Source organism: Erithacus rubecula (genome assembly GCF_903797595.1).
Source record: "Erithacus rubecula genome assembly, chromosome: 3".
In the NCBI taxonomy this organism is placed as follows: Eukaryota; Metazoa; Chordata; class Aves; order Passeriformes; family Muscicapidae; genus Erithacus; species Erithacus rubecula.
In genome coordinates, this window is record NC_136689.1 from 7,444,573 (window position 1) to 7,460,256 (window position 15,684).

Sequence of the window (15,684 nt, forward strand, 5' to 3'; positions counted from 1 at the left end):
ACTCCTGGGTGCTGGTTTCCTGGTAGCTTAATTTTTTTTTTTTTTTCTATATATATAAACCTGCCAATGTTGATAGCTTGAGTTTCTGGAATCAACTCTCAGTCCTCATGAAGATATTTTAATTAGAATGGGAGGGCTCTGTTAACTAAAAGTGGAAGAAATATTGATATGAGGATGCTCTGAAATGTGCTCAGCCTAGCGAGCATCTTGTAACTGCTTGTGAATGCTGAACTATATGAAATTTTGGACAGAGTTGGGGGTGGGTGACTTTTTTCTCCCCTTTTTTTTCTCTCTTTTTTCCTCTTTTTTTTTCCTTCCTTTCTTTTTTCTCCCCCCCCCTTTTTTTCTTTTCTTCCTCCTCCCCCTTTCCCCCCCACCATCATCTACTATTACCACCTAAAATCTTTTGTTCTCACACCTGTAAAATGCCACATCCCCAGCCACCCTTTCCACAGCATGCACGGAAACCCAGAATGTTTGCAGGATCTCCCCCCACCTCTGAGCCCACGTTCGGTGCCTTACACTCCTGTCCTATTTGTTTACACCCACTTGGCTTTAGTTCCTCGCTCTTCCTCTGTGCCGAGCCTTGGCCCCCTGTTCCCTCCGAGCTGCCTTCGATGCCAGCAGAGCCTGGATGGATGGATGGCTGATAGTCCAGCCGGGACAGGCGCGGCTGAGCCGGGCTGAGCGCTGTTCCTCTTGTCCTGACAATTGTCCCGGCTGCTGGCCGCTCCCGGCTCGGATGCTCGGGTGTTCCGACGCTCCGATGCTGGGATGCTGGGGTGCTCGGATGTTCTGATGCTGGGATGCTCCGATGTTCTGATGCTGGGGTGCTCGGATGTTCTGATGCTGGGATGCTCCGATGCTCGGACGCTCGAATGTTCCGATGCTCAGACGCTCCGATGCTCCGATGCTCGGGTTTTCCAATGCTCGGGTTTTCCAATGCTCGGATGTTCCAGCGCTCGGATGTTCCGATGTTCCGATGCTCGGGTGCTCGGGTGGGTTTCCCCCTGCGCTGCCCGCACGGTCTCTGTTCTCTCCCGCTCCTCCCGGGCTCAGCCACATCCCCACACGGCGCTGCTTTGCTTCCCCTTCAGGGACACTTCGCCTCTGCCTCTGCAGAAGATTTTTGGCCGTTTGGGGTTGATTTTTTTGCCATCTTCTGCCGGGGCTGTGATTTGTGAGTGTTGTTGTGTAGGCTGCCCCAATATTGATTCCCAGTCCTCTCGGACTCTTATTTTATTTCATTCAATGTTGGCACCATATGGCAGCTATGGCAACTGAATATATAACCCTTTTCAGTTTCTGACTCCATAACCCTTTTCAGTTTCTGACTCCATAACCCTATTCAGTTTCTGACTCCAGTCTGGTCTGTTAAAGAGCTTCGTGTTCTGGTCTGGAGAGAAAAAAAAAAAAAAACCGTGATTCCTATAGCACATAGTGGTAGAGAAGTTCAGATAACACTTTGCTGCTTTTGGAGTTCCCCTTTTCTGATATGATAAAAAAAACCCCAAAAAACAACACACAAAAAAACCCCAGAACAAAGATCTATTTTACATTGTTTCAAAAAGGGCAAAGGTATATGTGAGTAAAGAGTAACAGGTTAGTTTGAAATAATAGCACAGTTAAAACCCCAATGTGTTTCAGGCTCATGGACAACATATTTGTGGTTCTTTTTGCTTCACTGTATTTGCAGAGAAAGCTGTAACCCACTGCTTCTCAGGAAGCCAGCTGCTAATAAAGAACCTAGCTAATAAAGGGCAGACATAAATGTCTGAGGGAAATATTTAAAAGCATGCCACTGACTTAGGTACATGTGCCAGTTGGGACACATAATTTATTTAGGTATTTTCAGAAATTGCAAGTGGAGCACACGCTCACTCACATGAGTAGTTTTACTTGTGCAGTGCCTTTGAATTCAAGTTAAGGTTACTCATGTGCATAACTCTCCTCAGGACTGGGCCCTACGGCTGTTTCTTCCTCCTGAAAAGATACTGAGGGAACTAATTTTTCTGATGATTAATCTCAAACGCTGCACCTGCAGTGCCTGCTTTCACTGGAATGAGCAGAGATTGATTTATCCAGCTATCTTTCTGTCTGTCTCATTATCCATCTCCTGTAGCATCGTGGTACCTCAGAAAATGATGACGAACTTATCTTCCCAGCAGCTGTGTGGGGCAGGACAGAATTATCTGCACTCACCAGATGGGGAGATGGGGGTAGGAATCAGCAAAGTGACATGCCTGAGGCCATGGAAGAACTTAGTGCCAGAGCCAGGCAGTGCAGAGAGCTGCCTGGACTCCCATGCCATAATTCCAGCACCATCCAACTGTTTTTTAGAACCACTGAAAAGAATTAAAAAATCCTGCTGCTTGCACCCAGCTCCACTTCATGGTGAGCAAACCTTGCAGTGGTCCAGCACTGCTGATATCCTGCACTGCTGCTTGAGCAGAGAGCTGCAAAACACACATGCCCTGGCAAAGGGAGCTGCAGGGGGATAGAAGAAAGGAGCAGCTTTTCCTATGCTTTAAGAACATTATCAAAGTTAGGATAAAAGTTAGACATCTGAGGTTCCTCCTGCTATCCCCCAGCTGCAGGAGCAGCAGTGGGGAAGGTGAGCATGGTTAGGGGGAGCCCAGTGGCCAGTGTGGCATGGGCAGAGCAGGGCTGGCATCTCCTTTGGGTGGGAGAGGGTGTGAGGGGCCAGTTGGGTGTTCCCACCATCAATGTAGTCCAGTCCTGGCCATGCTGTGTGGAGAGAGCCCTTGTGCCACCTCTCCTGACATTAAGTTTTTTAATGAATATTTCAACGTTTGTGGGTGTGATTCTCTGCCAGTACTGAGGGTTTTTCACACAGACATGCAATCCCAGGTAAACCAACAGAAACCAGTCTGTGGTACACCTGGGGCAACCTGTGCATTTTGTCTGACTCCAAATAACAGTTCAAATGCAGACTCCTCTTAGGTGTGACACAATCCCTGACTATCCATGGTGTTTCCCATCCTGTTCTGTGAATCCCAACCAGCTGGAGTGCAGATCTGACCTGCTCCTGGCAGGACCTGAGTTCATGGTGATGCCACCAGGAGCATGCCATGAGAGAAGTCATCTGACAAACCCTCAGGTGTCCCACGGTCAGAGGAGGGGACATTTTTGCAGATATTGGTAAAGGCAGACACCAGCCAAAACACTGAGCTCAGAGCAAGGACACTGAAGTTTCAGGCTTGCCAAGATGAATCCCTACAGCTAAAAGCAAAATAGTATAAAATGACATTCCAAAACCATAATTTTTAACTAACTTTCATCCTGTCCCAGTGCCCAGTAGCATCTCCTGTGGGCTTATTGCTCCCACATTACCATGCTCTGCAGGGATTCTTTCTTTTTCCAAATGAGGCAGAGACTGGACTTCTAGCTGCCTCAGAAAGTGTAGTTTATTGTTCTTATCTTCTACAGAAAATGTGAGTTCTTGTTACAGGTGTTGAGAGCATGGCTGGAAACCACAAGACTTAGGGTTACAAGGTTTTTTAAGGATTTATTAATCAATAAAACACTGATAACAAAGATATTTATGTTTCTAATCCAATACTAAGAAATTTCATCTAATTACAGTGTGACCTTTCTCAGCCAATCCTGTTCTGATGCACAAACCTGTTCTAAGACATTTTGTCACCTTTACACCTACTTTGTTCTTTCTATATCTTAAACTTTATAGCTAAACTTTTCTCAATGTATCTGTGCTGTAAGCTTTAAATCTACATTCTTGCTTCTAGCACCTAAGCTTGGAAGCCTTTCCCAAGGCCACAAGTCAAATCCTGAGTTATTTTCTAGGCTTTTACTCACAATCCCAATGTTCTGGGAATTCCTTACATTTTGAATTCCAACATCTCCTACCTCCAGCACCAGGACACTGGTGCCCACCAGCTGATGGTGGCACTGTGATGCCTGGACATGTCCTGCCCAGGTGCCAGTGATGTTTGTGGGGACAGCAGAGCCCACAGCAAAACCAGCCTCATTCTTCTGCCCAGCCCCAGCCAGGTCCCAGGGGATATCCCTGCTGAAGGCACTAACTTTTCCAGGCATGTCAGCTCCATTACTTTCAACAGTGCTACAAGCACGGAGGACCTCACCTTTCTTTTTTCTTAATGTGTGTCTTAATGTGCAGTCGATGGGGATAGTTATCCTGTCAGGGGCCTGGGGTGAGCAGGGCTGATGGGCCCTGGCAGCCAGAAATAGTTCAGCTCATTCTGCTTTGTAGTGTGCACCCAAGAATTACAGGCCTGGGCCCAATACAAATAAATAATTAAACACATTTCCTGGGGCAAGAAAATGAAGACTTGGAGCTGTGGCAAGAATGAATAAGTGTGAGACCTCTAGACCTGCAGTGTGTGACTGACAGTGGGTTTCTTGCAGCCATCACATCAAAGACTCTGGAAAACTGCTGAGGAGAGGAGAGGAGAGGAGAGGAGAGGAGAGGAGAGGAGAGGAGAGGAGAGGAGAGAGGAGAGGAGAGGAGAGGAGAGGAGAGGAGAGGAGAGGAGAGGAGAGGAGAGGAGAGGAGAGGAGAGGAGAGGAGAGGAGAGGAGAGGAGAGGAGAGGAGAGGAGAGGAGAGGAGAGGAGAGGAGAGGAGAGGAGAGGAGAGGAGAGGAGAGGAGAGGAGAGGAGAGGAGAGGAGAGGAGAGGAGAGGAGATGGAGGAGAGGAGAGGAGAGGAGAGGAGAGGAGAGGAGAGGAGAGGAGAGGAGAGGAGAGGAGAGGAGAGGAGAGGAGAGGAGAGGAGAGGAGAGGAGAGGAGACTCCAGAGGGGGAGACCTAACAGGCCAGGTGGGGGCTGTAAAGCAATCCGTGGTGCTTGGAAAACTGAGAAAATTTTGCAGGAAAATTTGCTGTTCTTCAGGCAGCACCATCAGGCTGTACCCTGGTGAAGAGGAGGGTAAAGGCCTTCCTCTCCCTAGCTCAAAGGTGGAGGATGGGCTGCATGTGACAAACCAGATGGACCCCAAGGGAGAAGCAAATTGTCACCTGAGTCCCCACAAAACTCCTGGCTCCCTCCAGAGCTGGCTCTTCTCCCATCTCCCACCTTCCATCTGCTCTTCCTGTCCTGCTCCTGTCAGGACTCAGGCCTTCCTTATCTCCTCAGAAACATTGGTACTAGCCTTAAGAATGGAAGGAGCTCCAATCCCCAGAGCTGAAGATCCTCCCATCGTGTAGGATGCTGTGCTGAGGATGCCTGGAACTGCCCCTTGATACCTGGGATTCTTGGGAGGTGTGCTGGGAAAAGGGTCAGCATGAAATCCATCCTTTTCTGGACCAGACTAGGGATGCTCCTAAATGTATTTCCAACACACAGAACAATGTGGGGATGGCTGGGCATGGGCAGCAAGAAGGCTTTACACACACCTCAGCTTTCTCCCATAAAGGGAAGGAGTCAAAATTAGGCTTCCCAAAAATTCATCCATTTGTTCAACCAGGCTTTTTTGGGGCCAGCTAGAATCTCCATAGAGATCTCTCCATTTTGGAGCACATCACCTTAGGGGTGAGGTCTGAATGTTGCAGCAGGGTGACACAGCACAAAACACTGCTAAGGCATTGCTCAGGTCTGCACATTCACCACCAGCTCCATCACAGGCTCTTGTAAAACAGATATCTGGTATCCCTGTTTGAGTTTGTATTTTGGCCTTACCTTTTTCAATAAACTGAGTTCTTCCTCTTCTCTCCCAGTAAATTGGTTTAAACTTAGCTTTTATTTAATTTCTTTCAGGGATATTGATTTCTTTTGCTTTTGTAAATAACTTTTCTCATCTTTGAGGGGAAAAGTGCAGCCCAGTGTTTCCTGCATCCCACAGCAGTGATTACAGCACCACTTGCATTATGGTTGTTTGGGGAAAGGACTCTCAACACCTTCTTAGTTTTAAACAACTTTGCTGGTTTGTTCAGTGTTTTATTAAAAATTCCTCTAAAAGGTAATTCTTAAAAAAACCCATTAACAACAGTACTTAATTTTGCCTGGTATATATAAATCTCTCTGCTCCTGTGCTCCAGTTTGGGTTTTCCTCCTTCCAGTTCCTGGTACCCTGTGTGCCTTCTGCAGTCCTACTCTAATTCCTGATCCACACTAGACCTTTTCTCTCTCTTGTCTTTATTCTCCTCTTTCCTCACTCTTGGGTTTTATTCAGTTTTCCTGACTCCATCTCAGCATTTCTCTTCTTTTCCACAGCCTGGCTCCTCCCCAGGGATTCCCCTCTGCTTCTCCCTGGGATTTTGGAGCCTGTCCTGGAGAAGCACAAGCACTCAGGACACAAGTGATTTGGAAGGGACAGTGGCACAGAGTCTTCATTTGTAGAGAAAGTTGGAACCAACCTTGAGCCCTTTGGACAAGTGTGAACCTTGGAGCAAGGAATGGGCAGTGTAATGTCAAAAGGTTGGTGCTTCCATTGTCAGACACACCTGACACCATCCAATTCACAGCTTTCCTTTGTGATCCAAGGGTCCAAGTCTTCTGGAGCTACAAATGGCTCTGTGGACAAGCTTCTTCTGATCTGAGTAGTCCTGGGTTTGCTACAGAAGAGTTGGCTGCTGAGATGGGTGTCGTGATTCCAAGTCTCAGAGGCACCAAAAAAATCAGAACTGAAGTTAAAAAATCCCACTCCTATTGATTTCTGAAAGATTGGAGGAAGCTTGGAGCCATCCTATCCTGCAGCAGAGGTTGTGTTTTCCTTCACAAAACTATTTTTTTTCAGATCTTTCCCCTCTATATGAGGAAGAAGATATGGAAAACACATCAAAAGGAGAAAATATAACCTGTGTATTCTAGATATAATTCATTCATGAATCAAGATGTGATCCTGAACAAGAGCTGCTAGAGATGGTACCTGGTGATCAAGAGGCTGTTCCTAGGTCTGCAAACTTGCAGACAAACAGAAAGATGTTTCTGTTGATATGGACAATGTCCATGCAGTGAAAAAAATCTGCTGATTTGTCCTTGATTTGTGCAAGAAAACCTCAAAATATTAGATGAATTGCCTTGATTTGTTAATGAATTTTTATGTGGAGATCTCAGCTCTTTATGTATTTCTATAAAATCTAGCTTTGCCAAGAATTACTCATTCTTAAAGAGTCTGTCTAAAGCAGCTCTTAGAATTGCCTTCAGGTATTAGAGAACAATGAAAATGTATTTTGAAATAGAAAAGCTTAAATTTTTTGAGGTGTAATTTAAATGAACTCTCTGTGTCCCACTGATGTTCATTCATTTCTGCTATCCAGATTTATAGAAGCAAAATTTAAAGCATGGCAAAGAGTAAAACCCTTGTGGATGAAGCAGTTGTAGTCAGAAATATTTTTTTGACAATTAGCCAATAAGAGAAACTCTTCCATGTGAACATGTCAAGATGTTGGGTTCATTTCTCCTTTGGGAGCATCAAGAGTAAGTTCAGTCAAATCCCTGAAATTTTTCTGCTATTAAATAAGTCTCATCAAGAAGAGAATGAAGCACTTAAAACTTTAGGCAAATGCTATGTGACAAAGCCCTCCTAAACTCTGTGGAACTGGAAGAGAGTACACACTACCTGAAAGGTGTTCAGGTTACCTTCTGGAGATGTTCCCATAAACATCATTCAACAGGACCTCCCACGCAAACACGTGGCTTGTACACAATCTAAAATCCTGAAAGCACTGCTGGAAATGGCAATTCATAATTTGAATTCAGATTTGAAGAGAATCTCAGAACAGCACTGGTGGCTCCAGTCCCCATTCTATGTGCAAAGCTCAGGCTATATCCAAGGCACCACAAAGCTTCAGATACATGCTTTTTTTCCTTGAGTCACCCTGTAAATGAATGACTGAAGGACAGGTCATGCAATCACTCCTTCCTTGCAGCTTGTGGCAACTGGAAATGTCTGGACAACAATCCAGCTTGGATGTGGCTCTCAACCACCTGGTCTAGTGGAAAGGACCCCTGCCCATGGCAGAGGGTGGGAACTGGATGATCTTTAATGTCCCTTCCAACCCAATTAATTCTATAATTCTGTGGTAATTCTCCCTGTCTGTTTCTTGTGCTTACAAGTCACCCTTCCTAATTTCCTGCACAGTCAAGACAAGGTCTTGATCTCCATGGGGCAGGGGCAGGGTTTTCCATGCAGACACCAACTCACTGCTGAGACCCCTGATAAAGAAGTGGAACCTGCCTGCCTTCCTGAATGCAGCCATGACAAATCAGCTTCCACTCAAGGTAAACTAATATTTTATTAAAAGCTGTTGTCACACGGAACTAAAACCCAAAGCTGTGAAGTCTAAGAGAGGCTTTCAAGCAATCTTCCCTTGAACTGTGGCAGCTTAAGTCTTGTTGCCATTGCTGAAGCACATCAAGAAATCGTTTGAAGGGCTCAAAGGTTAAGAATCTGTGTTTTCATCTGCACAGAAAGGTGAAAGATCAGATGGCTGACTTCAGCTATTTGTGTGTTGTCTTTTTATCATCATCTTCAAATGAATCAAGGAGCTGTTCATTCAGTTTCATGAGGGCAGGACTTTCTTTCCTAGATGTATCAGGGTCTTTACAGGCATTTACAGGCTTTTCAGGAGAGATGGAAGACCCTTCCCAAGGAGAAACAGCCAGAGGTGGTGATAATCTTTGTTATTTCCATCATTATATTGTTTCAGGAGCTCTCTGAAATTAGGCAGCCCATGACATTAAGTTTTGTACCAACACATAACAAGAAACATGAGATCTGTCCTTACTATTTGGAGAAGGAAAACAGGTGGATGCAAATAAGCAGATTGGAGGATGGAGGAGCATCTCCCTCAATGGAGACTTTGCAAAGTCAGCCAGAGGTGAGTGACTGCTCGTGCCTACAGTGCATCCCACCTGGTGTCCACTAAGGAGAGAGCAGCTCTCTCTTATTCCATGCCTGGGCACTCCAAGCCTCTCCCCTAGTACTTTTTAAACTCTCCACAGTGCATTCATTCTGGTCAGAATGAATATGGGTGAAAAATCCTCACTGAAAAAAAGCAGTCTTTACCTGAAAAGATTCTTATCATAGAGAGAAGATATCTATTCCTTTCTAGGTATTTCACTTTCCTGTTCCTGAGAGGTTCTGTGTGGGAAAGGGCTGTAGGCAGATAGACATTCATCCCTCTTTTGAATCTGGGACACAGCAGACTGGAGGCTTTCCTGAGAATTTAAGGACTGACTGTACAGAAGAATGAACATGGTGAAAATGTGAGGGTCAGTCATTTTGGGAAGATGAGGTAATCTGAAAAGAGAAAATTCCCTGTGCACCGTGCTATTCTATCACACCAGAAAGCCTCACTACCACAACCTGCCCTAGTTCACATCTTTCCAAATGTTCTCACTGCCCTCAAGTGTCCCCAACACAAGTGTGGCTCAGCCCAGAGTGACCTTGGGTGTCATCCTTCCTTGTGCTGCCCTATGAAACAAAGCTCAGCCTCAGAAAACACCAAATATCTTGAAATTCCTTTTATGATCTTACCCAGTCATATAAAGTTAAGTCTTTAAAAGTCAAAGCAACATTATCCTGAGACAACCAACCTGACATATTCCCACAATCCCTGGGATTCAGGGATCATTACCATCCTCCCAGGCTGTGCCATCACCACAAATCCCTCTGCTTCCAAGAGGGTACAACATGGCCAGGATGGCTCTGGGAAAGAGAGGAAGGAAGGGAAGGAAGGGAAGGAAAGAAGGAAGGGACGGAGGGAGGGAGGGAGGGAGGGAGGGAGGAAGGAAGGGAAGGAAAGAAGGAAGGGAGGAGGGAGGGAGGGAGGGGGGAGGGAGGAGGGAGGGAGGGAGGGGGAGGGGGAGGAAGGAAGGAAGGAAAGAAGGAAGGGAGGGAGGGAGGGAGGGAGGGAGGGAGGGAGGGAGGAAGGGGAGGAAGGGAAGGAAAGAAGGAAGGGAGGGAGGGAGGGGGGAGGGAGGGAGGGAGGAAGGAAGGGAAGGAAAGAAGGAAGGGAGGGAGGGAGGGAGGAGGGAGGGAGGGAGGGAGGGAGGGAGGGAGGGAGGAGGGAGGGAGGGAGGGAGGAGGGAGGGAGGGAGGAAGGAAGGAAAGGAAGGAAGGAAGGAAGGAGGAAAAGGAGGGAAGGAAGGAAGGAGGAAGGAAGGAGGAAGGGAGGAGAAGGAAAGGAAGGGAAGGAAGGAAGGGAAGGGAGGCAAGGAAGGAAGGCGAAGGAGGAAGGAAGGAAGGAAGGAAGGAAAAGAAGGAGGGAGGGAAGGGAAGGAAGGAAGGAAAGAGGAGGAAGAGGAAGGAAAGGAAGGACGGAAGGAAGGAAGGAAGGAAGGAAGGAAGGAGGAAGGAGGAAGGAAGGAAGGAAGGAAGGAAGGAAGGAAGGAAGGAAAGGAAGGAAGGAAGGAAGGAAGGAAGGAAGGAAGGAAGGAAGGAAGGAAGGACGGAAGGAAGGAAGGAAGGAAGGAAGAGGAAGGAAGGAAGGAAGGAAGGAAGGGAGGAAGGAAGGAGAAGGAAGGAGGAAGGAAGGAAGGAAGGAAGGAAGGACGGAAAAGGGAGGAAGAAGAAGGAAGGAAGGAAGGAAGGAAGGAAGGAAGGAAGGAAGGAAAGGAAGGAAGGAAGGAAGGAAGGAAGGAAGGAAGGAAGGAGGAAGGAAGGAGGAGGAAGGAAGGAAGGAAGGAAGGAGGAAGGAAGGAAGGAAGGAGGAGGAAGGAAGGAAGGAAGGAAGGAAGGAAGGAAGGAAGGAAGGAAAGGAAGGGGAAGGAAGGAAAAGGGGAAGGGAAGGAAGGAAGGAAGGAAAGGAAGGAAGGAAGGAAGGAAGGACGGAAGGAAGGAAGGAAGGAAGGAAGGAAGGAAGAGGAAGGAAGGAAGGAAGGAAGGAAGGAAGGAAGGAAGGAAGGAAGGAAGGAAGGAAGGAAGAAGGAAGGGAAGGAAGGAAGGAAGGAAGGAAGGAAGGAAGGAAGGAAGGAAGGAAGGAAGAAGGAAGGAAGGAAGGAAGGAAGGAAGGACGGAAGGAAGGAAGGAGGAAGGAAGGAAGGAAGGAAGGAAGGAAGGAAGGAAGGAAGGAAGGAAGGAAGGAAGGAAGGAAGGAAGGAGGAAGGAAGGAACGGAAGGAAGGAAGGAAGGAAAGGAAGGAAGGAAGGAAGGAAGGAAGGAAGGAAGGAAGGAAGGAAGGAAGGAAGGAAGGACGGAAGGAAGGAGGAAGGAAGGAAGGAAGGAGGAAGGAAGGAAGGAAGGAAGGAAGGAAGGAAGGAAGGACGGAAGGAAGGAAGGAAGGAAGGAAGGAAGGAAGGAAGGAAGGAAGGAAGGAGGAAGGAAGGAAGGAAGGACGGAAGGAAGGAAGGAAGGAAGGAAGGAAGGAAGGAGGAGGAAGGAAGGAAGGAAGGAAGGAAGGAAGGAAGGAAGGAAGGAAGGAAGGAAGGAAGGGAAGGAAGGAAGGAAGGAAGGAAGGAAGGAAGGAAGGAAGGAAGGAAGGAAGGAAGGAAGGAAGGAAGGAAGGAAGGAAGGAAGGAAGGAAGGAAGGAAGGAAGGAAGGAAGGAAGGAAGGAAGGAAGGAATCTGAAACAGTAAAACCTTCAAACCTAAATAGTTCAGTTTTATATTCTGAAATTCACTGGCAATGGGGGAATTCAGAGGGAAGGATGCACATGAATTATATTGACAAGCAAAGCCACACAGGAACACATCTCCAGCTCCTCTGTGCCTTTAGTCATGTAGGCCCAATTCACCCAGAGGCTCATGCAAGGTGCTGGGGTGCTCTTTTCGCATTTATCAATCATAAATTTCACAGATTAGCAATGACACTGACTCTTCTTCTTCTGGAAGAGTCAGGAGTATCAGCTGGATGAAATGGATCATATTTTGCAGCTCACTTTTGTCCCCAAGTAATACTTTCTAGTAATTTAACATCCCTGTGGAGGCAGAGAGATGGCCATGTGGTTAAGACTTGGCCATGGCAAGGCAAAGGTGTTTAATGTCTGCCCATTCTCGAGCTGTGTTAATGAAGGAGCAGTGATCCTGCATTGGTGGTGTGTGGTAAACACTGGGTGAATTAACTCTGCAAGGCTGAGCACAGGGGATCCCAGTCCTGGGCAGGGCTGAGAGCCACCCCCCAGCACTGCTCCTAATGAACAAGAGTCATAATGAAACTCCAGCACAGAACAGATCAGCTCCAGGTAACCTGGGCAGGGTGAGCTGTGTGACATTTTGCACAGTGCTCAACCTTCACTTTCCCACTTTGTATGAGCACCAGTGTCATGCTGAAAATGACACCCCAACCCTTGGTCCCCACAAACAGCAAGTGGCTGGTGCTCACCCTGTGTGTGTTTGGTGTGTTTGGCTCTGATAACCACGGCAGCCAGGCACTGCTCCTGTGCTTTTGCAAGGCTGGTGCTGCCTGGAGCTTGGCCCCAGCCTCGGCAATTTGCAGAATAGATCAACATGTGCAACCAGATAAATACAGCCCTGCCAAGCACCAAGGCTTTCTGTACTCTCACCTTTTGCTCATGTCACATTTAATATAACAAGGAAGAATTTTTTTCCTTTTTTTTTATTTAAGAAATACTGCCATATTGAAATCTTTTTTATTCTTCCTTCATTAATGTCTGTGTCACCTCAAGGGTTGTTGTAATTCCTTATTGGCTGCTCTTCTAGAATTTGCTTTAAGAAAACTTCAGCTAGTTTTCAACGTGGCTGCGAGGTTAACTAGAAATAGAAAATGTCATGAACATGCTGGAAATATATCCCTTCTGCTTCCCTGCCACTAAGCCAGCTTTTCATAAAGTTTGAAACCGATATTAATATTTAACTTTTAACTCACAAGATCTTTCATGGTCTCAGCTCTGCTTAATTAGCTGACATTTAGCTCCCTCTATTCCACAGCATACACCTAGGAGTCCTTGGGTACTGGTTTATTAACATTCCCCAAAGTAGATTGGAGCAGGCGGTTACCAGAACCTTTATCAATTGCTCCCGAAGGCGATGGAATTTATTGCTGAATGCCATTAAACCAGCCAGGTCTGTAAATACGGTTAAAGGCACGAAGACATTCTTGTTTTCCAAAGCTTCTCTCTCAGTTTAAATGAGCTCTGTGCATTGGTCTCTCCTTTCCTCCCACTCTTTCTCAGGCAGCCTGGTCGCGGCGCTCCTGGAGAAAGGCTCTGCATTAACCTGAGTTGCATTAAGCACAGTTGTGCTGTTAATCAAGGCTCGTGCAGCCATCCACGCTGCAGCACTGCTCCAGCACAGCCACGCCTGGGGGAGCTTGCAAGTGCAGCAACTCCACTTTGCAGTTATTTCCTGACCTTCCACGCTTTTCCCTCACTAAAGATTCTCCTTGTTCTCGTCCAGTCTCAGAAATTGCCATGCTCAGGCAGTAGAAGGTGTAAGAGCTGGGTTTGCATCCACCCTGTGCCCCCAGGAGCATCCCAAGAGCTTTTCTCTCCTCTCCCCCTTCCCTATCCCAGGCTGGTTTTCCATTGCCACCTCCACTCTGCCAGTGAGCAATTCCAAGAGACTTGCTCCAGAAGTAACTCTATCCAACCCAGCACTCAAAGGAAAGTCAATTTTCAGAGGCCAACACGATTTAAGATCACTCACGACTCCATAACCAAAATGCTAATTACCTACTTAAGCCCCAGAACAAAGTATGCTGCACTTGGATGTGTACACCATAATTACAAGGTATTCCTCACTGCTCCTGCTGTAAAACCCACTAATAGTATTTCATTTAACACGAATCTGGCTCTCCTCATTTCTGGTAAACTTTAAATGCATTAGGGACACCATACAAGTTAATATTTTTCTCATAAAATTCTAACATGCTAGTTCTTTACATCAGTGAAACAATGACAAGAAAAATGCATTTTCTAAAAACTGTGTTTTGATGAAGCTATCACAAATGTTAGACCACAAAGACAATTATGAATAAAAAACCATGACTAGTTAGTGGATAACCTTGTTTTAGGGTTTATCTCAATAAATAAAGCATCAATTTTGACCATTTAGGATCTTGCTTCATCCATTTTTGTTCCTCAGTAAAATACACTTAGTAACTTCCAATTATTCAGCATAAGCCACATTTGAAATAAAATCTGTCACCAGGAAAGTGCTCTTTCCCTAGTATATTTGGCATGAAAATGAAATTAACTGTTTTTAAATAACAATATTAACAGTCCTCATGACCTGGGGAACCCAAGTGTCCTCAGATCATATGTGACAGCTCTATCCCAAGTCAACAGACTAAAGCTACTTGCTTTGGGCAAAGATCTGGTCCTTCTTCCTTAGAAATGACCTTTACACTTCTGTTGCACTGATAAAAGGCAAGATCATGCTTTTGGATACATCTCTGACTTCATCAGAGTAGGGTGAGATAAATAAAGGAGAAAAGACAGGGTCTGAAGTCAGGACACATTTCTTTGCTTTTCCATAAAGGTTTTGAGTAGGGAACCAAGGGGACCAGCTGGGGACAACTACATAAATATCTGGATAGATGGGACTCCAAGCAGTTCATGTCATGTCACATCATATATATCATATCATATATCATTTTACCTAATCTGCTAATTCACAGATGATAAAAACCATGAATCTCTTCTTTCTTTTTTAATTGAGTACTTCTTACTGAACCCAAGACGAGCTTGGCTTCACGAAGATTCTCACAAATTTTAAGTTTGCATCTCAGTTCAATATCTGTTTCAATAAAGTGATACTGAAACAATCTGAGTATTTACCCCTAAAATAAATCCCCCAGGGCTGAGGAGAGTGTGTATCAGATGTGTTCCACTGCAGCATTGCCCCAGCTGCACCAGGTTACATCAGGATAAGACTGGAGTGATACCAGGGTGAATTTGCCCCATATCTTAACACAGGTGCATAAAGTAACAGACACCAAAATCCTCTGGCAGTTCTGCAGTGTGAAATTCAAAGACAGATTGCAGAAGTGTAGAAGTGTAAATCTCAGTTTAAAGCAGGGCTTTCTTTCTGAGGGAAGGGTATCTCTCTGCTACCATCTCGCAGTGTTTTCTCAGCACAAACCACACCAACCACAGCAGCTGAATGCCTGCACTGAGCACAGCACTGGAGGACTTGATGCTCAGCAAAAAAACCAACCAAGTTACTCAAGAACTCCTTTATAGCATGACTGTGATCAATTTTGAGGGCATATCAAAAGCACAAGGCAGCACTTAAATTTTAAAGAGACATTCTAACATATCTGCCTGAAATAATTTAGCAGTTGCTGGTACAGAAAGCACAAAAGTTTCCTCTATTACAAAATACAAAGGAAAAAACCCCCAAAAGTTACTCCCTGTTGCCACCTTATTTTGTTTATTTTGATCATTTTCTAATGGTTGAAGTATGCTGTTCTCCTAGAGAATCAATTTTCTTAGTTTCTTTTATGTGTTTTCAATGTTGAGTGATAAAAAGAGGATGCTGGAGAAAGGTAAAATATTTTTAAATTTTGGGGGGGAAATATATGATTAAAATAAGAGAATTGAAATAATGAGAGTTAGCTAGACTTTGAAAGAGATGGACAGAATCCCAGTGGCTGTCTTCCTTTTATGTGACATGGTAACACAGGTTTTTTAAAACGTACTTTGAGCCAAATCTCCCTTGTCTATTGACTCAAAAATCAACAGATCTAACAGAATGGAAACAGGAGGGGAAACCAAACATTTCCCATTAATTTGATATGTTTATGTCTCAGTTATGCACAATAGGAAATATTTTCTTGCTG